This window comes from Manacus vitellinus, unplaced genomic scaffold (assembly GCF_001715985.3).
Source record: "Manacus vitellinus isolate BGI_N305 unplaced genomic scaffold, ASM171598v3 scaffold_0_pilon, whole genome shotgun sequence".
In the NCBI taxonomy this organism is placed as follows: Eukaryota; Metazoa; Chordata; class Aves; order Passeriformes; family Pipridae; genus Manacus; species Manacus vitellinus.
In genome coordinates, this window is record NW_021938789.1 from 38,760,915 (window position 1) to 38,785,571 (window position 24,657).

General features: G+C 39.4%; 1 protein-coding gene across 1 annotated transcript in view; it reads left to right on the forward strand.

Annotated features, from left to right (window-relative positions):
- Nucleotides 1-404: 404 nt before the first annotated feature.
- The window catches only part of FBXW7 (F-box and WD repeat domain containing 7), a 174,717-nt gene continuing 150,464 nt past the window's right edge, over nucleotides 405-24,657 (forward strand). The window contains exon 1 of the mRNA XM_008933165.2: nucleotides 405-422. The gene's annotated coding sequence lies outside the window, so the exon portion shown is untranslated. The remainder of the gene's footprint in view (nucleotides 423-24,657) is intronic.

The window sequence follows — 24,657 nt, forward strand, 5'->3', positions numbered from 1 at the left end:
CACTGGTGATAGGCTATCGTATTAGTTCTTGTGGAGTACAGGTGAAGATAAATGAAATCCAGGTCTGATCCTGCTGTTGCATAGGTTTGGTCATAAGAATACCTGTTAAAAAGCAAAATGTCTGCATAATGTTTGCTACATTGGTAGCTACATGTGTAAATTTGTCAAACTTCTTAGTGATGTGCTTTTGTTGCCTCAGAAAAGAACGTATTGTCAGTTTTCCATTGATAATACAATCTAAAAAGTACCATGAACTTTTCATTAGTCTAAGCCTTTATTTATTTACTTTGAAGAGCAAGAAGTTAATCTCTGAAGAGCAGGATTTTTCAAGTACGCTTAAGTCATTTAGGAACATAAATACCACTGACTTTGTACTCTGAGAGGAGTAGAATTGAACTGAAGCAGAGGATTAATTTTGGAAGGTAAGCAAACTGAGAAGTGCAGTTGATCACAAATATCAGGCAGTATACTGTGTTAGGGAGGCCTTATTCTCGTATGACTCTTCTTAAGCCTAGCTGAATATTTGACTGTAAAATTGTTGAAATACCTGGTCAGGTATCAGCAGGGAAAATTAGCAAAGTGTGACATCGGAACTTAATTAGGAAAGCATTATGTTTACACTTATTTCAAATTGCTGTTTGGAAGTAATGTATATTCTCTCTGAAGGAGGATGTAGGAAAAGCATTGTGTAACTCTCTTTAGAATTAGTATATTTGCAATAGTTATTGTACTGCTGTTTTCTTTGCCAGCACATGTCGGTGGTGCAATAGTAGGCAAAAGACTCCAAAGTCCAAGAAAAGCTTTAAGTGAAAACCTTAGAAGATGGTAAAAACTTTACAATTCAATAAGATTACCTGCCTGTTTTTGCTATGAAGTTTAATGGTAGTTTGTTTGCCTCTTGACTACTCATTCATTAACTATTTGTTTGGCAGTAGCTAGGAAGTCTGCAAAACTTGTTGTAAGACTGCTTTCAGCTATCAGTTGTTTTTTTTGTGCCTTGTCAGGCTGCTTGACAACAGTTTAGTTGAATAGTTTCACATGCTATTGAAAGAGTTATTGTTAGAATAAGCACTTAATTCCAGAAGGAGGATATAATCTCATGGCTTGATAGTGAGAGTCACAGTGTAGAGGGAGGGATGCTATCACTGTCCTAAAAAGCAGACTTGTTTATTTTGTAAATGCAGATTATTTTTTTCTGAACAACAAAAGATAGAAATTGGCTGATTGTAAATATCTGAGTGGGGACAAATATTTTACCATTCATTCTATTACAAGAACTTTAACTGAGAATGCAAATGCTACATCCAGCGTGACAAATGGGAATCTTGTCCCGGAGAAGTTGCAGTAGTAAGGATGAAACTTGCTTATTTATTTTTGCTTGGATCACTGTGCATATAAAAAGAATCTTGTAGTTGCACTGTGCTTGACAAGAAGAAGCATATAAGAACTGACAGCAGAAGAATGATTTCAGATTGCTTCTACATTGGTTTGCCACTAGGACAAGAGGTGTTTCTCTGTTAAATATGAGTAATAGACTATACACTTTTCCCCTCAGATAGTGTTTTTATTTATTGTCTATGTCAACATGTTATGCAGCTTCAATACTTGTATTGTTACTGCTGGTAAAATTGTCTTTCACAAATATAGTGGTTTAGAGGAAATATCTGCCTGGCTTTTTTTTTTTTGTCTTTTTAGTGGCCCAGTCTAGAGTCAGAGAATAATGAAGCTGACCTGTTAACAAAGCAAGTCTAGAAATTGTGAGTAAGGGAGGCGACTTAATTTTAATTCTTTCAAGGATTGCTGATATTGTGTGGCTAAAATTATTAAGGTAAAAATACTGATGTTACTTGGAGGAAGTTTGTGGCCATAGTCATGTTAAAGCTAGTTACTGAGAATAGTTACAACAGCCACCCTACACAGCAACACTGAGCACTGGGAATCAGGTTCAGTTTAACTGAAAGCAATGGACATAAGTGCTTACAGCATTTTGACCTTTGCTCACTACAGCTCTTCTTATTTCTTTCGTCAAATCCGAATGAATCTTTGGGTCCAAACTGAGTGCATCCATTGAGTGATTTTGTTGTTGTTGTACAAGATTGTGCTGGTCTCATTATTACAGGTTGTCAGTGTTGCACAGGAAGCTTTGCATAAGTCATTGGTAAGATAAATTTGAACTTTTGTCAGGGGGAATCCCTTCACCAAGAACCCTAAACTTTTGTTTTGATGAATAGGCATAAAAGTTTGCACCGTACTTGCTGTGTTTTAAAAAGTCAATGCTAAGGTTTTTTTATTGTCAGTTTAAGGAAGTGGAGAAGTTAACAGATTTTAGAACTTTTGAGTTGGTGATTTTTAAGAAACCATAGTTAAATGCATTCTATGAGGTTTCTGATGTTTCATAGACTAACAAAAGGTTGCTTTATAAGTAGCTTTAATGAACAAATCGCTTTATTGGCTTAGACATACTGGTTGCTTTGTCGGTCCAAACAGCTATGGGTTCTTGTTTCAATTCACCATTGTGCTAGAGTAGAGAAGTGATAGCCATTGACCTTCTGTTAAAGCACAATAAAAAGTTTTTTGTGAAGAAGGAGAGCGTGCGGGGAAAAGAGCAATGCAGTACTGTGTCTTGAGTTCAGCAATGTAAAAATCAAGAGATCGTGTACCTCTCCTGCTGCTTTTCTTGCTAGGTGGCTCAGTATAGTGAACCACCTGAAATAAGAAAAGGCAGGACTGACTTTCTCAAGGCTGTTTTTCATGGAACCTGTGTGTAAAGAAAGAAGGTATTTATACTGTAACTGTAAGGAAACATTAAGTAGACGCTCATTTAGTTCTGAATGAAAAGTGTATTAGTCTTCAAAAAAATTTTTTTTACTATTGACTGGCTGACTTGTTTTATTAAGTGATTAACACACATGACTTAACCATAGCCTTTGGTTGAATTAAGTGACCTTATTTTATTTCTTGAATTACTTCCTAAGAATTTAGTTAAATGAGCAAATAGTTTTATTTTCCCCCTCTGGCTAGGTGTTTAAGACGCAGAGGAAATTTCTTAGATGCTCTAGACTTTTGCTAATGATAATAATAATTTCTCAAAATTGATGTCTGTGTAATGGAAGGATTCTAAATCAGGAGGGATGATGTTGCAATCTACTAGCCCATTTTTAGAGTTATCAGCTGGCTTAAAAAAATTTTTATTTTGCTCGTAAAAGATGAGCATCCTCCTGTAACAGGAATAATAGTGTTGCAGTTTAAGTGGGGGATTCAGATAGGTTTGCCAAATGTATTTACATGACATAACATGTGAAGTTATAATCATGATTAAAAGGATTAGGGACTTTCTTTTTAATAAGAGCAATTTATCCTTCTCTACAAGTATTTTTTTTTAAGGATGGGGCAGTATAGTGCAGCATGGATGTTCTGTAGCTGGCTGGTTTCTGGTTTGCAGATTTGCACTTGTCATTTGGTGGGAGCAGCTGCTGGAATATATTTTACACTTTAGTTATATTTTGAGTTTTGTTGTAGGTATTGTGTTGTATGCTTGGTGGTTATGGTTGCTGGGCCTAGTTAATAGTGATAACTTTATTTGTGTTACAATGAAGTGTTTGAATTACTGTTTTTCTCATGGAGCAGTTTTGTACCCTGCTGCACTCCTAATTCCTCAGGAAAAGCAAGTTTTCCCTTAACAATTTGTTGGGGATAACTGTGACAAGCAATGAAGCTGTCCTTGTATAAATTTATCTAGATTCTATTTTTGAGACAGTTGTTCACTATAAACTTTTGTTTGAGATTAGGAATGAGATTAAGTGAGCTTGCATAAGAACACAGTGAGGAATAGCAGCACACTGAGTATGTGTTCAGACTGTATTGCTGAGCCTGTTCAGAGGGGAGCTTAGTTGCCATTGTGCTCTGGTTAACAGCTATACCTCCACAGTGCGATTTAAAGGAAGTACCTTTTGACTGTTTTTTAGGGTTTTTTTTTTTTCCCTGAAACCTATAGCATCGAAATGTCATTAATGTAAAATTTACATGGAGGAAACTTAGAGAAGAACAAAGTGCATTTTTTCATTTCCCCTTCCCGTGAGGAGATGGGTGGGATATTGGCTTGGCACTGTATGCAGTGTCCTCTTCCTGATCTATTCTGGTTGCTGCCTTCCCTGCTTTTCCTCTTTCTCTCTGTGGTCATCCAGAATGTTCTAGGAGGTTTGTTTGCTCTCCAGTGCATTCTTGGTACTGTCTCCCTGTCTTCTGGCTGCGTTTTTTTCCCTCTACCCCCTTGCTTGTCCAGTTCTACCCTTCCACCCTTGTTTTACATTTTGTTGTTTCAGTAGTTTTATACCTCTTTAAAATATTTGGTTTTCCTTTGTAAATCTAAAATTTACTTGAGTCAACCCTGCCTCTTCCAGAGGTCGTGTTACCACCCCATCTGTCAGATACTCAAAGATGTTCCTCAGAAATTCTGTACTTGCTGATGAGTCTGTTCCTTAGTTTCCCAATATACAAATTTTAAAGGTGACTTATGTCCTCAGAATTGCTTAGAATCAATCAAGGTATCTGAAGTTTTTGACAGTATAATGATTACTATAAAAATACTGTAAAAGTAGTCAACATGGCAGCAGCTGACTAAACGCAATTCAACAAACTTGTAAATTCTTTATGTCCAAAGTATCCTTATGGGTGATGGAACTGAAGAGGTTGTGTGGCTTTAAATAATACTTTTTAAGTCTTTATACTACTATATGGAAACTTGCCTTTTAACAGCCCACTGTTGAGGAACTGTTTTTGAAGTTGTGTTGATATTATAATGACTGTGCACCCATCTGTAACTTGAGTATGTGATGGCAACTGATGCCAGCTGTACACATAAAAGAAAACTGGCAGTTCTGGTGCAGTTTTTGTTGGAAAGATAGATTAAGTAAAGGTAAAGCAAAAAAACAAATTGCAGAATTTTAGCTAGCTAGAGCTGTGCTGCAGTTAGCTTTTTCATGATGCATTTCTTCATCAATATCAACTTCCTAAACATCCATCTCAATATCAACTGGCAGGCAACAAACTGCATGTATTGAAGAAAGAAGACACAACCAACATCTGCTTTTTTGTTTTAAAATGAGCAACCATCTGCAACATACAATTAAATGTGTACTGTTTAGCCTTTAGGTATCACTGTATCTGCAATAAGGAGAGTGCATTTGATATTCATCTTTCAAAATATATACCTCAGAACACTACTCTTCTAGAGAAATAGTAAAATTATTGAATATCAAGCATGAACTGGCTGCAATACAACATGAAAAATCCCTGTAGTGGCTTGGAATCTATACAGAAAATGATTAAACATTGCCATCTACAGTGGGAAATGATATGTGGAAGAAATTTCTCTCCAACACTTTTTCCTAGCTTTCTAATAATCCCCTAACATCAAACTCATGATCAGAGCCAAACTTTTTTTAGGTGAATTTTCATCACATACTACCAGGCCTTGCAGAGCAACAAATGGAACGTTTGCCAATGAGTCCTCACCATCCTATGGTAAATGTTTGCTCTCCTTCCCACTAAAATCAACAAAATCTTTTGGTCTTACATGTTCACACACCAGAATGTAATGTACTCAATACAGTTCACCAAATGTTGTTATGGGAGTAAAGGGAGGGAAAGCAAATAACTGCTGAGCACCCAAGTGAACACAGATCTAAAATGAGAAAAGACCTAACCACGCTATTCTTTCAGATAAGCAAGGTATGAAGAGGAACTGGGTAGTTGGAGTTTAATCAACGTGGGTCTAAAGGAGCCTTCAGAGGACAAATCTGGGTCTTTAAGTGTGGGATTATACAGCCTATTATGGCCTCAGGAGAGGGAATGGTATAAACTTTCCCACTCCTTTAAATCTTCAGTATATCACATATAAATAGTAATTGTCTATTCTGCCCTTCTCTAATGGCAAAGGCCTTTTAACTTTTGCAATCTTCCTAGAAAAGTCTCTCTTCATTCCACAAGATTTCAGCCCCCTCATATTAATTAATGTAACCCAGATGAAATTAGAGCTCATATTTTAAGTGTTTGTATTTGTTTCAGAGGATCATAGTCTGTGATGCTAGTATAATAATAGTTTTATTTCTTTGTAGAAAAGAAACAGCATTAGTAGTTCACCATTCTGCATTGAAATGGCAGTCCATAATTTACATAGTTAGTTAATGTGTTCTTTAACATATGTATAACTATTAATTGTTTAATGGGAGCAGTGGCTTAGAATGAGTTGCTGTTAGTTTTACCAGACATTAGATACTTTAAGGAAAATGGGGGTTTGTATTAAGTGTCGTGGGAGTGTTTAAGCAGGTGCTAAATGTCTGTCCTGTTGATGTTCAAAACACATAATGAAATATAAATATTGTTCTCCTGGAGTGCATGCAATGTCCAAGACAGAGTGACAAACTCCAAATGAGTGTAACTCTGCTTAATGGTACACATCTTATGTTTTTTCACTCTCATGGAAACAGCTTACTGCTATAGTTGCTGCATTAATCCATAATCCAATAGAGGGGATTTATTTGAGGGGTTGAAGGCAGAGAGAGGAAAAAACTGTCTCTAAAGTGCCCTATGGGCAATAGCTACGCTAAAAATAAGATGGGCCTCTTGAATGGCTCCGTGTTTGCCTTTCTCAATGTGTGACACATAGACATTAAAGTTTCATGGTACTCTGAGGAAACTATCAAAATGGTTCTGAGAGAAGATGTTAGGACTTACCTCTCTTCTTTTGAGTGTGAGACTGGCCTTACAGATGAGAATCTGTAAGGTAGACCATTCATTCATACTTTTTTTGAAAATGTTGCTTGATTCTTGTGTCTGAAATGAATAGCACAAAACAGCCAAGAAGATATCCTGATTTTTAATGCTTGACAGTTTCTCATGCTAGAATTATCATTTAATGAACTAATGGTTTACTCTGATTTCCATTGTACATTTTAGATAAGAATAATGGTACTGAGCTCTTAGGGGTAGATATAAAAGCCTGGAAATCATTCAGTGCTCAGATAGACGCATCTTCCTATGGGTCAAAATAGTTGGAAAGAAGTTTTGAAGTTCTGAACAGGATTAAACATGTGTATATGAACTAGAGAGCTAAATTTTTGGTTTGGTACCTGCCAAAATGTGATACAATCAAAGCCTTGAGCTGTCTACAAAATGCTCGAGCCTGTGGGCTGCAAAGAGAAGCTTGCAGATATCCTCAGAGTGTAATCCACAAAACATTGGCTACCTGGGACTGGAAAAAAAGCCCTGTCACTGGGCTGCAAAAACAGTCATGAGCATCCAGGAGATCTTGAAACAAGGTGAGAAGAGGCAAAAAATGGCTCTAGCAAGCTTGTCTTAATTGACTCCATGTTCTAGGTAGTTGTCAAGGACAGGGGGAGTTTGGCACATCCCTGCGGGTCAGATACAGCAGTAACTAGCAGGCAGATTGGTGTTCTGGATTCCAGCTCCTCATTCCTCTCAGCTGGTGGGGAACTAGTTGCTTCTAAAAATAGTACATGTTACAGATGCTCCTGTTACCACTGCATGAAGGAATTGGATCCTTCTGCTTTGTGTGGGTTGAATTACAGTCCTTGAACATGAGCAGAAGCAGAGCTACAGGAACCCTATCTCGGTGGACATTGGTGTCTGGAGCACCTGAATCTGCTTCTGGTGCTTGTCAGCTGGTCTATATATTGTTTCTTCAAAGTGTAGGTTTTGTTGCTCTTTGAATACCCTCATGGTCTTTTGAACAGCAGCCAGCAGGAGAGTCTAGCATGCAGTATGCCATTAGACAGGATTGACTTTTTTCCTTCTTTTCAAGTTTGGGAATTGTTATAAAGGACATGCAGATTTTTGGAAGGAAATATTCTTCAGATTAGATTGTTAAAGTAGACTTCTTTTAGCAAAGACAGTCTCCTTTTTAAATAAGATTGGTCAATTTAAAGCCAGTTTCATTTTTACGCTTTTTGTGCTTCACTATTGAAGTGATGCTTACTGGGGGAGAGTACTGTATCCCATTTAAGTTTTCTGTTTGTTCATTCTGACTGCTGCTATTTTATGAAGTCAGACAGAATGTTTTGTTAGCAAACAAATGGGAAGTATAAAGCAAACAGCCCTTCCTTCTCTAATAAATGCTTCCATTATTCTTTCTTACTAGTTAGATAGAATTTTATGTCATGGGCCAAACTTGATTTGATAACCAAACTGAAAATGATAATTAGGTCTTGGTTTTGAGGAATAAAGTTACTGATAAAATCCTTATTTTGAAAGGTGCCATCTTTAGAGTCTTTTGTCGTTTCTTATTTTGGACTTACTGACTTTGCTAATTCTTATACTACCTTTTCTTTTTCTTCTTTTTTAATTTTTGGTGGATTTTCTTGTGAGATTGATATTATCAATATAGTATTAAATTCCATACCTCAAACTATTGGATATTGTTGGCATGGATTATAAAAAATAGATTTGTAACCAGTTAGGATAGGAGGATAAATGGAATGAATGCAATATTTTCCTGTTTAAATACTAGTATTGTGAAAATATTCAGGCGGGCATAGAACTGAAAGATCTTGCAGGATGATTTAACAATGCTGCATGTGAATCTGGATGCAAGCTCAGATTTAACTATTAATCTGAATATCTCTGTTTAATAGAGTATGGCACAAAATCCGATGTGGCTGTATGCAAATTACTGAGAATCTGAGACACGTTTTCATCTGAGAGCGGCTTCAAAGTTGTCTGAAGAATTGTCTTCCTATCTAGTACCTTGTGGTAATTCACTCTTACAATAATGAAGGCCTTGATCAACTGAGTTTGCATGTGTGAGAAATTATTTTTTTTTTCATATATATGTGAATGGACCAGCTGATTCAGAGGGTTCCACTGTGATTCTGGATATGCAATAGAATGACAGGTATGGTGCTGTAGACCAGCGTACTTACTCTGTTTGTGTGTCTCACAATTTTTGTGTCTCACATATCCATATGAATATATAATAAATGTTAGATGCCTTTGATACAAACTCGTATCTGAAACCATGCAAAGGAATTTCTCGATGTTTATCTACTTTAGTGATATTCTCCTTGCTAGAAAGCAAAATTTACTCAGGTGAAATTTATTCTGGCTGCTGCTATGAGGTAAATAAACAGAATCTCTAGTTTTCCATACCTGGTGCTAAAATTAAATTGTTCAAAGAATTTGGAAAACCCTAGGGACTATTAGGAGTTCCTTTGACACACCGTTCTTTAATCTTATGCAAACTAAACTGAGCAGAAAATAAAATTGCAAACCCTCCTTTGTATCAGAGGTTGATTGCTGGGTTCTTCAGCTGTTTCTGTAGAAAATTTGGCATCTTACCTCTTCTGACATTGCAGATTCCCATTGCTGTAAATTGAGCAGCCTTTGTGCATATGTCTGCATCTCTGTTGCTCTTTGAGTTTTCTTTGTAAATCATTGTCTGAAAATAGGTATGGAGAGTACTGCCTTAGAACAATAACAGAGAATAAAATAAGTTCATCTAACTTTGTTATTTTAATGGCAGGTAAACCATTAAAAGACTGATGTACAAGGTCAGTAATAATTATTTCCTCACACAGTAGTTTTTCTTTAGTCTGAGAGAAGATAATATTACAGTGATTAGCCCTACCAGGGAAGCTGCGCCTAGGTCTCTGAAAGCATAATTGAAAAAATGCCTTGCTGATTTTGTTTACTCTCTCCCAATTGCAAAACAGAATTGATGTGCAAGTAGCTTGATTCACTGGGTTGGAACCATTTGGGGTTATCATGAATTACTCACGAGAGCTATTGCATCCTGAAAAGTTGGTTATTCCAATGTTTATAAAAAATTAAAAGAAAATTAAAAATTCTTTACAGACAAGGTATCGTTATGGTAGTTTCAGACAGATCCTAGGAGAATGAGCCCTTGATTGGACCAAAAGATCAACATTAAATACTCTGTTAATGGCCTAGTAATGTTTTGTATTTCTTTGTGTGAGGTTGCATACAATTGCTTCTTCCTTCTCCTTCAGTTAACCGATTAGGCAGAGACCTCAGGGATGCCGTTGAAACTTCCTTAAAGAAAATGAAGAAAATACACAAACTAATGTGTAGGCTGTTTTGTTGCTTAGTGTTTTCACCAAAACCATCCTAATCACATACACTGGCATTCATAGATCTGCTAAATCATTTCCATCTTTCAAACAGGACAAGTTTAATTCATTGACTTACCACTTTATGTTTGTCTCTGTAGACGGTGATGAAAATGCGCAAATAACTCTTAATCTTTCATGCTGACCATAGCTTAAATTTTGGTACCTTTGTAAACTTGACTTGAAATTTTTCTCACTGGAGCTTTGTATGTATGCTATGGCACCCATTTGTTTTCTTTATGTTACTGCTAAATTGCTGAAATAATTTCCTCCTTGTCCGGAAGTTGCTGACTGGAAGTTTTTTTTAGTAGGATTGAACTTATGTAACCATGAAAAATAAGTTCAGGTTGCATTGAGAATATTCTTTAAGTTTTGATTTGAGGGTTTACAGGCTGCACAGAAAGAACTGAGGACCTAACTGGGATTTAGAACTTCTGTTGCTCTATTTGAAATCAAGAAAGATCATATCAACATTCCCATTCTATTCTGTGTTACCAACTCTGATTATTAGCATCCACTTTGATCCCAAATTTCAGTCATCCCACAGGAGCTATTCACCAGTCTCATTTTCTCCTTCAAAATAAAAAGGAAGAGGCAGCACCACTAACTCAAATATGCAGCTGAGATCTTAAGCCCCTGACAGTGTGATAAGGATACTCTTTCATTTTGTCACCAAAATGTTGCACTCAAAAATGCATGTGTGAGTCAGAGTTCTTAGCTAGCTCTTTGGCTTCCTTGATTCCTGATAAAAAATTTTACAATAAAAAAACCTGCCTCCATCAACTGTGATAGTAGTAGTAGAGGAGTACCCTAGAGGGGCTCCACTTCATCTGTCTTCTAGTTTATCATCCATCTACCTTAAAGCTTTGCAGTAGTTACCTGTAGTATATATTGCTTTTGGATATGGATAATAAAGCACACTTTAAAAATTGCATAAGTATGTTCTCTAGTCTTTTCTTCCTTATGTTGTATGCCCATAGTGAAGTAAGTTGATAAGAAGCAAAGTGCTGAGCTCGTGAAGGAAGAAGCCCATCTTTACCTTTTGTAGATATTTAGGAAATCTGTGTTTGAAGGTATTAGCTCAGCTTTTGTCTCTTCATCTTTGAATAGCAGTATTGATGTTTACAGTGAATTGTGATTGAAGTACTGCAAAATGAGTTTATTTTATCTCCACTAGAGAGCACTACCAGCTGCACTGCTAAGGCCTCTCATGTATTTACCAAAATGCTGATTGTGATGTGACAGTCAGTCCTGGGTAAAATGTCATTAGAAATTTTATTAACCTCCTGTTATCCTGTCACATATGCTAATTAAGAGAAATTAGAGACAGAAGGGACTTTATACTTCTTCCTCAAGACAAAAGACCTACTGTATTTAGACCAGTGTCTGTGAGAATCATAGAATCACTAAGGTTGGAAAAGACCTCCAAGACCGAGTCCAACCATTAACCCAGCACTGCCCTGTTCAGCATTAAACCATGTCCACAAGTGCCTTTTGAACACTTCCACTGATGGCGATTCCACTACTTCCCTGGGGAGCCTGTTCCAATGCCTGACCACTGTATCAGTGAAGAAATTTTTCCTAGTATCCAATCTAAACCTCCCTTGACATGACTCATTTCCTCTTGTCCTACTGCTTGTTACCTGGGAGAAGAGACCCATGTGCACTTCACTACAACCTCCTTTTGGGTAGGTGCAAAGAGCGATAAGATCCTCCCTGAGCCTCCTTTTCTCCAGGCTAAACAATGCCAGCTCTCTCAGCTGCTCGTCATAAGGCTTGTGCTCCAGACCCTTCACCAGCTCCGTTGCCCTTCTCTGGACATGCTCCAGCACCTCCATGTCTTTCTTGTAATGAGGGGCCCAGAAACGGACACAGGATTTGAGGTGCGGCCTCACCAGGGACAATCCCTGCTCCAGGATGCCATTGGTCATCTTGGCCAGCTGGGCACACTGCTGGCTCATGTTCAGTTGCTGGCAACCAGCACTCCAGAGGTCCTTTTCCACTGGGCAGCTTTAACAGCCACTCTTACCCCAGCCTGTAGTGCTGCTTGTGAGTGTTGTGACTCAAAGGACTGTTATAATCTGTCTTTAGGTCTTCAGTGAAGGAAAGTCGATGTTTTTTGTAGCCAGTTTCTTCTGCAACTTTGTGATTTATAGACTCACTCTACCTCTTTGCCCCCTTCCTCTCGGTGTCACCTTTCCTTCAACTCAGTTCCAATTTTTTCCTGTATATTTGCTGTAGGCAGGATAAATACTAATTAGTTTCTTTCCTTCATATGCACATGCTTTTTGCTTTTAAAAGAGTGCTGTTTTCCTTTCCTTACTCTTGTCATCTAAGTCAGTGGTTAACAAACCAGTGTGGCAGTGTAGCAGTCAGTGGTGGTGGACGTGGGCATCCAGCGGTGAGACAGCTGCATCTAAAGTCACTACCAGTGGCATGGCTCTGCTGGGTAATGTAATACTCTGAGGTGGCTTGTGTGTCAGCTGTGGTGTATTGCCACTGCTCAGGAGTTTGTACTTTATAACTTGCATCTTGCCAAGGAGGGACCATGATGTCAGGAGAGCCATGCATGGGTGAGGCCTGTCCTTATCCATCCTGTGGGGATTGGGAGCACTTCTGCTCCCAAGGCTGAGGACATAGCAACAGCAGAAAGAAGGTGTGTCCTGAAGGTGTGCTAGGGAAGGAGTCATGCTGAACCTTGGTAGTTTTCCTATGCTGTGCTAGACTTGGTCGCAAAAAAAAAAAAAAGCAGAAGCACTGCTTTTAACTGAACTACTCCAGTTTGTTTCTTCAGTCTTTTGTTGTAAGTTGCCATTCCAGGCTTTTGATCATTGTTGTTCCTGCTATTATTCATAGATAACATGGTGAAGACTGAAGTGCTTCTTTTGTTTGACTTATGAAGGTGTGATCAAAGGGAGAAACATAAATAGGATTTTTTTTTGTTGTTGTATTTGCAATACTTCATCAGTGTTGAAAGTGACATTAGGGAGAAACTGCTTTTCACACTTGTGGATTCAGGAAAGCTGGTACCTTTTTTGTACTTGGGTTACTTGTTTCTCTGCGCTTGTTCAGGTGGTATAGCTTCAGACAGAACTGTGGACTGACCTGGGGAAGAACACAAATGACAGACTATCTTAATGTCCAAAAGTCTGACTTCTGATGTGTAGAATGCAAAATTAGTTCTCTGTGCTTGTTCCATCACTGATTGGTGTGCTTCAGCAGGCAGCTTCTGGCTTGCTGGCAGAACCTGGTGTGCAGAAATGGTAACTCCTGGCAGGTTCTCAGTCCTGAGTGGAGGGCAAGGATTTCAGATTGCATATGGCTACAGCTCCTCCCAGTGGCAGGTCTTTCTCTGCTTCTGCTTGCTGGTATGGCTATGCCTGTCCAAGCAACGTTCTGAGAAACACCACCTCACCACATTTTTACAGAGGTAGGAAGGGGTCATTTTATGCCTGACTGGTAGGATCAGTAATAAGGAACGGTCTGAGTATATATAGCAGCCCACTGAACAGAAAGACTGACACAAACATAGATGTGCTCCCTCATTCAACATCACTTCATGCTGTCTCAATACAGGTTTTAGAAACACTGTGTCTCCATAAAGAAGAAAACTGCTGCTGTTGTTTTACACATGCAGTCAACTTCATTTTTCCTGCAGAAAATCTGAGATTCATATTCTATCCACGTAGTTAAACTCTCGTCCTAGCTCTCGTTATCTGGCATTGTGATTGTTGCAGTATCCTTTTATCAGGCCTTTACAAATGCGGCTTTGCTGTTGCTGTATCATCTCAGAGTATTGCTGCATGCTGAATTTTATTCCTGTACTACAAACCATTTCAAAAGTGTTTGGGCAATGCTTCCAGGAGACAGTGAAGGAGATACCACGACTGTTGGAATCAACTGTTTGGCTCTATGCCAGTGCCTTTTGAAATCTTTTCTGTGCTGTTTGTGTATATAAAAAACCTCTGTGTATGCACACACACACAATGTGAATATATAACACTTTGAATTGTTAAAAATTGCACAGGATTTTTGAAAATCAGTTACTCACTAGGCTCTTTTGCATTTCTAGTTGTACAAGCAGTTGCATTTATTGAATTCTGTTTCAGTTCTGCTTACAGTATTCCCTTTCTTTTACATCTTTAATTGGTAAGCATTTATATTTGTCAGCAGACATGCACTGCAAAGTGCAAACCCTTCACCAGGTCCTTGGAGGTTTTCAAGACTTGACTGACAAAGCCCTGAGCAACTTGGTCTGAATTCAATATTGAACCATCATTTAAATAGAGCGTTGAATTAGAGAATTCCTTAAGTCTAAAGTAGTCTGTTCCTTTTTGTTTTTATGGGCGGATTGAAAATCTGCCTCTGTAGGTAGTAGGAGGGGCCAAAGCTGCAGTACTGGAGGACTAACCCAATGGAGAGTCAAGGAGCATCTTCTACTGACTCCTGTCAGTGTAATGGAGCAACAAACAAATATATCAGAAATACCCTGTGTTTCCCTTTTTCTCTCCTTTGAGGGAAGTGCTAGGATATGCTTCAGTTCACATGCACAGCAACTGCAGGAAAAGCCTCCTGGCCCTGAGTATGTACATACTGGCCTTATCTCTTTATGGTTGCCCATCTTCACTTCCATTACATCAAACAAATACTGTATATATGTTTTTTTTAAATGAAGGGAAAAGAGGCTTTTCCCTCTTTTGGCAGTCAGCTGTAAATCATTAAAATATCGAGGACAGTTGATTTGATAGGATTTTTAAAAAAATCTATCAGTCTTCTGTTGTAAGAGCAAGTGATGACATTTTGAATGAGGAAATTTGAGATTGAAATTTCTGTTAATTGGATGTTATTGACTATTGACATTAAAAAGGCTCAATTTGGATTATAAGGAGATTGAACAGAAGAGCACTGAAGAAAAAGAGTAGACTGTCTAAAAAATTTAATAAGGATTTCTACAACCTTCCCTATTTTTACAGGCAAAAATCAAACATTAGTCTATATACTGTTATATGTATGTTAATGTATAGCTTTATAATGTGGTACAGTTGACTCACCCCCTCCCCCCAGTCCTCCTTTTGGTTTCATGGAGTCATAAGGCGATTTTTTTTTTCATAGTGTCATAAGAAGATTTAGATTAGAAGGGACTTTGGAGGTCATCTAGTCCAGACCCCTACTCAATGCAGGACCAGCTTAAATGAAGTTGCTCAGTATTACTATTCAGGATAAATTTTTAATATCTCCCAGGACAAATATTCCACAGTTTCTCTAGACAGCCTGCTTCAGTATTTGACTGCCTGTGATGTGAAATTTTTTCAGAACAGTCAGAATTTCTGTTGTTGCAACTTGTGTCTGTAGCCTTTGTCCTGTCACTCCAGGCCTCCGAGAAGAGTCTGCCAGAGAGACTCTCTGCAGAATTGATTGTCAGTTACAGAGAGTAAAAACATCTTTGTTACTTTTCTTTGACAGTAAAAGGCCCATAACATATGAAAGTACCTGAAATTATATCTAGTCTATTCCTTTTAAGACATGAAAACTAATACATTGGACCTTCTGTAGCAAGCATATAAATTTGAGCACTGGTACAGCATGAGCTGCTCTGTCTGGTATGAGTTAGTGTTGGGAGATGTTTGTCTTCACAGGAGTTGAAGCTTTCAAAGGTAAACTTATTTGGGATTTTTGATATATGGAGAGAAGTTTGTCTTCAGTGAAGCCAAGGGTGAGGAAGGGTATAATTACAGGGAAGTACTCTTTGTTCTTGTTCTGTCTACTGTTAAAACTATCTTTCATAATTTTGGAATCTATTGAGATTCTTATTTGGTCTGTACTACCTAATACAAAGTAGTCTGAACTGCAAAACCTTTGAATTTTGGTCCCACAGGAGATTGAAGCTGTGGAAGGGAGCATAGACATCTCCCATCCTTTCCTTCAACTGCCGGCGAACAGTTACTAGACTGACAAAGCTCTTGCTGCCTTCCTGGAAGACACTGGAATCATTACCCCTTGGAAGCTAATGAATGAGATTTTTAAAGGGAGCTACTCTTGGTGGGTTTGGCCAAGGGTCACACTCACTTTAGGAATACCATCCCCTTTTTGCAACCCCTGTGCTTTTGTCTGTCCGTCAAGTCCGATCCTTGTTTGGACCTTTTGTGTGCTTGTGTTATTTGGTATGTGAATTGTGTTCATTGTTAACTTTGTCAGCAATAATACTTAGCAGTAAAATGAAGGTAACCTAAAACAATGCACTAATGATTTCCAGAGGAGATTTCATATAAATCAATTTTTGATGACTTGATATGTTTAATTAAAAAGGTGCGAAGCTGAAGTTGCCCAGCAAGTTGCCAGTTGTCTCTGGTTTAACTTGACAAATAGCTTTCTTCTATGAATTTAACACCCCAACTTTTTCTTTACCCAGTATTCTCAGTGAAAAAGTAATGGGTTTTTTTTGAAATAGAATCTCCTGGGACAGTCAGCTCTTTTGTTGATGATTACTTTAAATAGTTGTATAACTCTTGATTAATCAATATTGTCATTGTTTTTTTGTTTTGTTTCTTTTTCACTGTCTTTGGAGCTTCATTTTTAAATTATTTTTGTCTTTTTGTGCAATGTTTTCTCTTGTTCAAATCTTGAGCTAGATGCATTTTGAATAAATAAATTTAACTGTACTTTCACTAGACTATTATCCACAGAAAGATCTTGGGTGTTTTCTAGCAAATTCATTAGATATCAATTGCAAATTGAATTTAGAATTCTGTTCTTTAACTTAACACTTCAAAAAACACAAATTAGTCACTTCATGTACCTTTTTCCTTTTTTCTTTGGGAACCCACAACTACATTTCCAGGGAAGTTCTTCATGCATATTACTCTACTTTATTCCAGAGCTGAACATCATGCAAAATACTCTTCAGCTGTTGGAGTCTCTTTTTATAAGAGAACACTGCAGCTAGTGATTTAATATGATAGCCAGCCCTTCGTTTTTAATGTCTGTGAAGAGAGTGGTGCTGTTTGTTGTATTTTTCCTTGCATGGCCTTTAGGAGGATGACTTGCCTCCAGTGAGTTAAAGTTGAAGAGCATCTATCATTGCCCCGACACAAAACAACTTCACTGTTTTGATGATGGCCACTGCTGTCTGCTTGCAGGGATGGCAAAAGGAGAGCTTTTGCAGGATAGTTCATGGATTATACTTATCCTGAGACTGCTTGCTGGGATGGTCTTCACTGAGAAAGCTAATGATATAATAGAACATCTCTGTCTGTGTTGTGGACTGAGCAGCTTATGAAGGAATTCCTAAACTGCAGTTTACAGTCAGGCATTTTTAAGGTTGTAGCCTAAAGAAAATTCAGGGAGAAAAAAACTCTGAGGCAAATTAGTTTTGGAGGTGAGATAAGGAAAGGATTTTAATTTGTGCCTAGGCATAAAGATTACAAGACACGCGCACTCCCCGTGTACAGGTGCTACAATTTATAACACTGCTTGTCCAATCCTAGGTTTTGTCTACCCACTGCCTTTTGCCCTGATCTACCCTTGGTCCACCCCTTGGGAATTGAGGTGAGGGGCTTTTTGAGACCCTCTTTTCGTCAATCATCATCTTCTTCAGAGTACGGGGGGCGTATATTCACCCAGTTCTTGACTGTACTTTTGCGGTTTAGGCCAAGGTACAAGTGTTCTCTAAACAAAATAGACCTAATCTTAAAGAGAGACTAAACATTTCTACTGGAATTCAGGGGTAGAATTTATTTGGGGAGCATGGAATGGGGTAATAGGGTTGGGGAAGTTGTGTAGTTACTATGCTAAGGGTAAAGGAATAAGGGCTGCTGCTTCTAAATCTACTTCTACTATATAACTACTTATAAAGCTTATAAAAATTAGGAAAATCAAAAAACCGGATGGACCTTAAGGCATCAAGGTAAACAAGCACCAATTTAGTTTGGGTCAGAAAGCCACTTTTATAATTCAGTTTCAGTTGCACAAAATATATGAATATTTAATAACATACAGTTGTCTCTAACTGAAGTTGTGAAGTATATGCTGATTTGCCTGCTACTGGAGGATGATGAAATATTTAGCTGAATATAAACTTCAATGGAAAATGATTCTTTGGGGAAAAATTCAAGGGAAATGCTTCCTTAAATTTGAGTGAACTTTTGAACTTTATGAAATGCCAGAGTAAAAATAAAATTTCGCAATTAAAAACTGAGAGGGGGAGGGTTTGACATAGTTATGGGCATTGTTTGTGCCTAGAGGTGAATATACAATGCTTTCTGCTTCTCAGTGCCACAATATTTTGGCTATTAGGTTCAATATGTGACCAATTTACATTGTATAAAAAATTTGAGTAGAAATATTACTGTCTAAGAATAGAAACTGTTTGCTAAGGAACTTAACTAAGGAGCTGAGAAACTTCAGCTTATCTGACATGCTTCAAAGTTACTACTACATAGCTGGGGAGACTAATATTCAACATCTGTCATTGTAGAGTCATGGAATGGTTTGGGTTGGAAGGGACCTTAAAATCATCTAGTTCCAACCCATCCACCATGGTCAGGGAACCTTCTACTAAACCAGGTTACTCAAAGCCCCATCCAGCTTGGCCTTGAATCCTTCCAAGGATAGGGCATCCACAGCTTCTGTGGGCAGCCTGTTCCCTTGTTTCACTACCCTCACAGTGAAGAATTTATTCCCAACATCTAATCTAAACCTACCCTCTTTTTGAGTCTAAAACCATTCTCCTTGTCTTATCTCTACATGCCTTTTTACAAAATCCCTCTCCAGCTTTCTTGTAGGCCCTCTTTACCTACTGGAAGGCTGATATAAGGTCTCTCTGGAGCCCTCACTTCTCCAGGCTGAACAACCTCAACTCTCTCAGCCTGTCTTCATAGGAGAGGTGCTTCAGCCCTTTGATCATCTTTGTGAAATTCCTCTGGTTCTGTTCTAACAGGTCCACATTTCTCTTATGTTGGGGACCTCACAGGCAAACTCAATACTCTGGGTGGAGGGTCTCATAAGAGTGGAGTAGAGGGAAAGAATCACCTCCCCCAACCTGCTGGCCATGCTGCTTTTGATGCAGCCCGGGAGACGGTTGGTTTTCTGGGCTGCAGTCATACATTGTTGGGTCATGTTGAGCTTCTCCTCAACCAACACCCCCAAGTCCTTCGCCTCAGGGCTGCTCTCATTCCATTTTCTTCCCAACCTTTATTGGTGCTTGGGATTGCCCCAACCCAAGCACCTTGCAGGACCTTGCGCTTGGCCTTGTTGAACTTTATGAGGTTCACACAGCCCCCCTTTTAGCCTGTCTAGGTCCCTCTGGATCACCAGCCTGTTGACCACACAAAACAGCTTGGTGTTGTCAGCAAACTTGCTGAGAGAGCACTCAATCCCACTGTCCGTGTCAGTGACAAAGATATTAAACAGCGCCTGCCCCAGTGCTGACCCCTGAAGAACACGACTCATTACTGGCCCCCACTTGGACGTTGAGCCATTGACCACAACTTTGAGTGTGACCATCCAACCAATTCCTTACCCACTGAGTGGTCCATCTGTCAAATCACTTTCTCTCCAGTTTAGAGACAAGGATGTTGTGCTTTGCACAAGTCTAGGTGGATTACGTCAGTTGCTTTTCCCTCATCCATCGCCACTGTAATCCTATCGTAGAAAGCCACCAAATTTGTTAGATACAGTTTGTACTTAGTGAAGGCATGTTGGCTGTCAGCAATCACCTCCTTATTTTCTGTGTGCCTTAGCATAGTTTCCAGGAGGATCTACTCCATGGTCTTCCTGGTCATGAAGGTCAGAGTGACTGGCCTGGAGTTCTCTGGGTCTTCTTGTTTCCCTGTTTTAAAAATGGGGTTATGCTTCCCCATTTCTAGTCAGTGGGAACTTCACCAGCCTGCCAGAACTTCTCAAATATGATGAATAGTGACTCATCCATTTCATCTGCCCGTTCCTTTTGGACCCACATATGTATCTCATCCGATCCCATGGACATGTGCACCTTCAGATTCCTTAGATGGTCTTGATCTTCTCCTACAGCAAGTAGTTCCTTATTCTCCCAGTCCCTGCTTTTGCCTTCTGGGACTCAGATGGTGGTATGAAAAACTTGCTGGTGAAGACTCAGGCAAAAAAGTTGTTGAGTGCCTCAGCCCTCTCCATGTCCCAGGCAACCAGGTCTCTCATTCCTTCCAGGAAGGGCCCTTATTTTCCCTAGTCTTCCTTTTATCACCAGCATACCTACTGGTGGCTTTTTTTGTTGCCACGGATGTCTCTGGCCAGATTTAATTCTGTCATGGCTTTAGAGTTCCTAACCTGATCCCTGGCTGCTCAGACAATTTCTCTGTATTCCTCCCAGGCTACCTGTCCTTGCTGCCACCCTCTGTAACTTTCCATTTTGTGTTTGAATTTGTCCAGGACATCCTTGTCATCCATGCAGGCTTACAGTTTTTACCTGAGTTTGGAGGAGTCCATTCTTGAACATTAAGCAAATTTCCTGGGCCCCTCTTCCCTCCAGGCTTTATGCCACAGTATTCTAGCAGCTCCCTGATGAGGCCAAAGTCTGCACTCCTAAAGTCCAGGATAGCGAAGTTGCTGTGCGCTCTCCTCGCTGCCCTAAGGATCTCAAACTCCACTATTTTGTGGTCACTGCAGCCCAGGCTGCCCTTGAGCTTCACATTCCCCACCAGCCCCTCCCTGTTGGTGAGAACAAGGTCCACCACAGCACCTCTCCTCACTAGCTGCTCTGTCATTGGAGAAAGGAGTTGGCATCCACGAATTCCAGGAACCTCCTGAATTGCTTGTGCCCTGCTGTGTTTTCCCTCCAGCAGATACTGGGTTGGTTGAATTCCCCCATGAGGACCAGGGCTTGTGAACATGAGGCATTTCCTACCTGTCTATAGACGAACTCATCGACTCGGTGTTCCTGATCAGGCAGCCAGTACTAACCCCCCCACTATGTCACCTGTCTCTGCCTTCCCTTTAATCTTGACCCACGTAAGCTGTAGGTCAGCTCCTCATTCATCACCAGGCAGAGCTTCATGTACTCCAGTTGGTCACTGATGTAGAGGACAACACCCCCCGCCTCATCTCTCCTGTCTGTCCTTCCTAAAGAGCCTGTGTCCTTCCATTCCAGCACTCAGTCATTGGAGCCATCCCACCCGTCTCCATGGTGCCAGTAAGATCACAGATAACTCTTTGTTTATTCCCCATGCTGCCTGCATTTGCATAGAGGCATTTCAGTTGGGCCCACGATGAAGCTGACTTACTGGTTGAAGTGGCTGGAATTCCCTCCAGGTACTCTCCTATGGACCTCCGATCCCTCTCTGGTTGAAGTGGCTGGAATTCCCTCCAGGTACTCTCCTATGGACCTCCGATCCCTCTCTGGGCCTCTGTTGCTGTCACTGGTATCAAACTGGTATGAGTGGGATGAATTGAAGTTCCCCACCCCCTGCAGCTTTAGTTTAAAGCCTTCCTCACCAGCTTGGCAAAGTTATGATCAAAAATACATTTCCCCTTCTGTGACAGATGGACCCCATCAGCCGCCAGTAGACCAAGTAAGTCCCATGGTCCAAGTTGCTGAATCCTTGGTGATGGCATCAGTCCTGGAACCATTTGTTAACTTTCCAGATTCAACTGGCTCTTTCAAACCCATTTGACTGTAAGGAAAAAACCTACCTGTGCTCCAGAGTTCCCTACTGTCACTTGCAGGGCTCTGTAATCCTTGGTTCCTCACACACTCCTGGCTGTATCACTGGTGTCCATGTGACACAATACCAGCAGATAATAGTATTTGTGTGTTTTAATAAAGTCATTCCTAGCTAGTGAAATCTAGAAGTCTGTTATGTAAAACTGAAACACTGAGATATATTAAATAGAAGACTCCAAGACACATCCGTTAAAAAGTTCCAAGAAACAATGTGAGAGAACTCTTCCTGGTGTCTTGTTGATTTAAATTTTAGACACTGAGAAATCCAGTATTTGTGCCAGATTGTATCTGGGGGTTTTTCATGCCAGTTTGAAAACTTGATGCCCAGGAGTTTTGGAATTACTGAAATTTTTCTGTTGTGGAATACATGAGACACGGGATATACTAGCCATCCTGAGGAGTGGATGCAGCAAATCACAACAGTACTGAAGCTGTGAGGGGGTAGAAAAGCAAGAGTAAAACCAGGCTTGTTGTGCAGTGAGGAGTAGGAGAGGAAAGAAGAGTAATATCCCTTATTATACCAGCTAACCTGAAAAAGGGAGGGAGTGAAATTTTCTAGTATATAGATTCTTATGTGAAAATGGCAAACAACAGATTAGTTACACTGATTAATTAACTAAAGTATTTAATTTAATTGAAGTTGATTTAGTTATGTTATGGCAGATAAAAAATAGCATGAGCAAACCATGACTTCACCTTGACTGTGTCCTTAAGCACTCTATTTACAGTGCTACAACAAATGAAATAAAATGAGGTTTGTTTTGAATGATGACTACACAAAATGAAAGATGATTGGCTGTTTTAATGTCCTAAAAGATCTTGGTGTCCTTGTCTCCCTCTTGCCCACTGCCAACTAACTTAATGAGGAGAAAAAACAACCCCCAAACAATGAAAAATAAACCAAACAGCAAAACAAATCAGCTGGTCTATCAAGATCCAGTGCTAACCAGTAGGTTTTATGTTTTTTAGTATCACCCTTAGGAAACTGAGCTGGCAATGGGTTGCCTGGGATGCATCGTACAAAGTATAGCACATCACCTATGTGATGAGATGTTACAATGATCCCACTAGGTAAAGAACTTTTGTGAAAAACATTGTGTTGCAGGTAAACACCTTAGAATTATGTTGGTAAAAGCTCCACTTATCCTATTCTGTAGTTAATAAATGATGACAATAGTACATATAAACTATAACATGATTTTCTATCTTCAGGGATTTTTTTTAGTAGTGCCTGTAGATGTCCTGTTAATTAACTCAGATATAATTGTCAGGGCTTTGCAGAGCATGTTAACTTTTCTCTAAGTCTTAGGTCAAGGAAAATTTTTGTCTGAAGTCTGCTTAAACCTGGGTGGGAAGTCTGGAGCAAAGATTGTCATGATCTTAACAGGAATGATAAACTGCATGTTCCTTAGGATTGCAGTTTTTCTCACTAGCCATGTTTCATCAGAACATGAAAGGATTGTAATTTAGGGTTCCTGTGTATAATTGTACACTAATCAGTTCTTCTTGGTGTTGCTTTAGGGAGAAAGTACTTCCTGAAATCTGAAAACCAGTAAGTCATATATTCTAAAGATGGCTTGCAAATTGGATATTCTGGGACCAAAGATTTTCAGAACTGTAAAGAAATTGAATACTTTGTCTAATGATAAAAATAAAAGCTGCTAAGAGGCATATAATCAGATATGAATCTTGCAAGATCCTTGTATTCATATTTCTGCTTCCAGTTAATAATTTTAAGTTATTAAACCTTACATGACTTTGTGTAGCTTGCTTATTCTGCACTCGCTGTTTACTGCTAAGTGGTTTCAGGGGTGCCTGTATGTAAAACCTGGCTCCCAATATTTGCACAGGTAACCGCACTGTGACCTCACCACTAAATTGGTCTTTCACATCTTGATATTAATTAAAGCTTGTTAACATACAAGAAAATAATGAGCCTTAAAACAGAAGACCTAGTAGTCATTTAGAAGTAAAATCATGTTTTGGTAATACATAATGAAAGTCTATTTTGGATGTTACCTTGATGACTAATTGTTCTGTATTGCTGTGGTGCTTGTTCTCAGTCAGTTCTTTTCTTCCCCTATAAAGTCCACTTGCTGCTCAAATGCAAAGGTAACTATGGATGACTAAAGGGCTTTAAGCAGCACATTAGAGTGAATCCAGCTCAAACTCTGTCTGAGCAGGGTTCAGAATGTTTATCCCTGTGACTTCACTCTTGGTTTTGAGTGCTTCTTTTCTCTGGCAAGCTAGCTCCTATACTTTGGTTACAGGAAAAGGAACAAAAGCTTCTTATTCCTCCTGTTAGCTGTTTTTTTTTCTTGTCCTATGTTCAAGAATTGTATCCCTTCTTTCCTGTCTGCTTAATAATATAATATGTTGTCCTAGTTAGGACAGCTGAGATCAGTTCATCATGGTGGGTGTAACCCAAAACTGTATTCTATAGCCTTCCATGTCATTTCCCAGAAACTAGACTATTGTTGTCAATAGACTATTCGCACCTTCTGCCCATAGAGCCTGACTCCTCAGGCTATAAACTAGGTGTTAAGAGGCCTGTGAGATAGGAGGATGTTTCTGTCCTCACACCCTTTGTGAAACTCCCCGCCCTGAGGGGAGCACTGAACATTCCTGCCTGAACTGGAGGATATATAATCTTGGAGTTTTGGAACATTTTTCAACCCACTCGTGGGATCCAGAGGACGGCTGCATCTCATCGCTCTCAACCAGACTTAGACCACCACTGGACTGCGATCACCAGTTCTGGCCAGACTGCAGCAGCTCTCCCACCAGCAGGTTCTTCCCCTCTCCCTTTACTTTGGACTC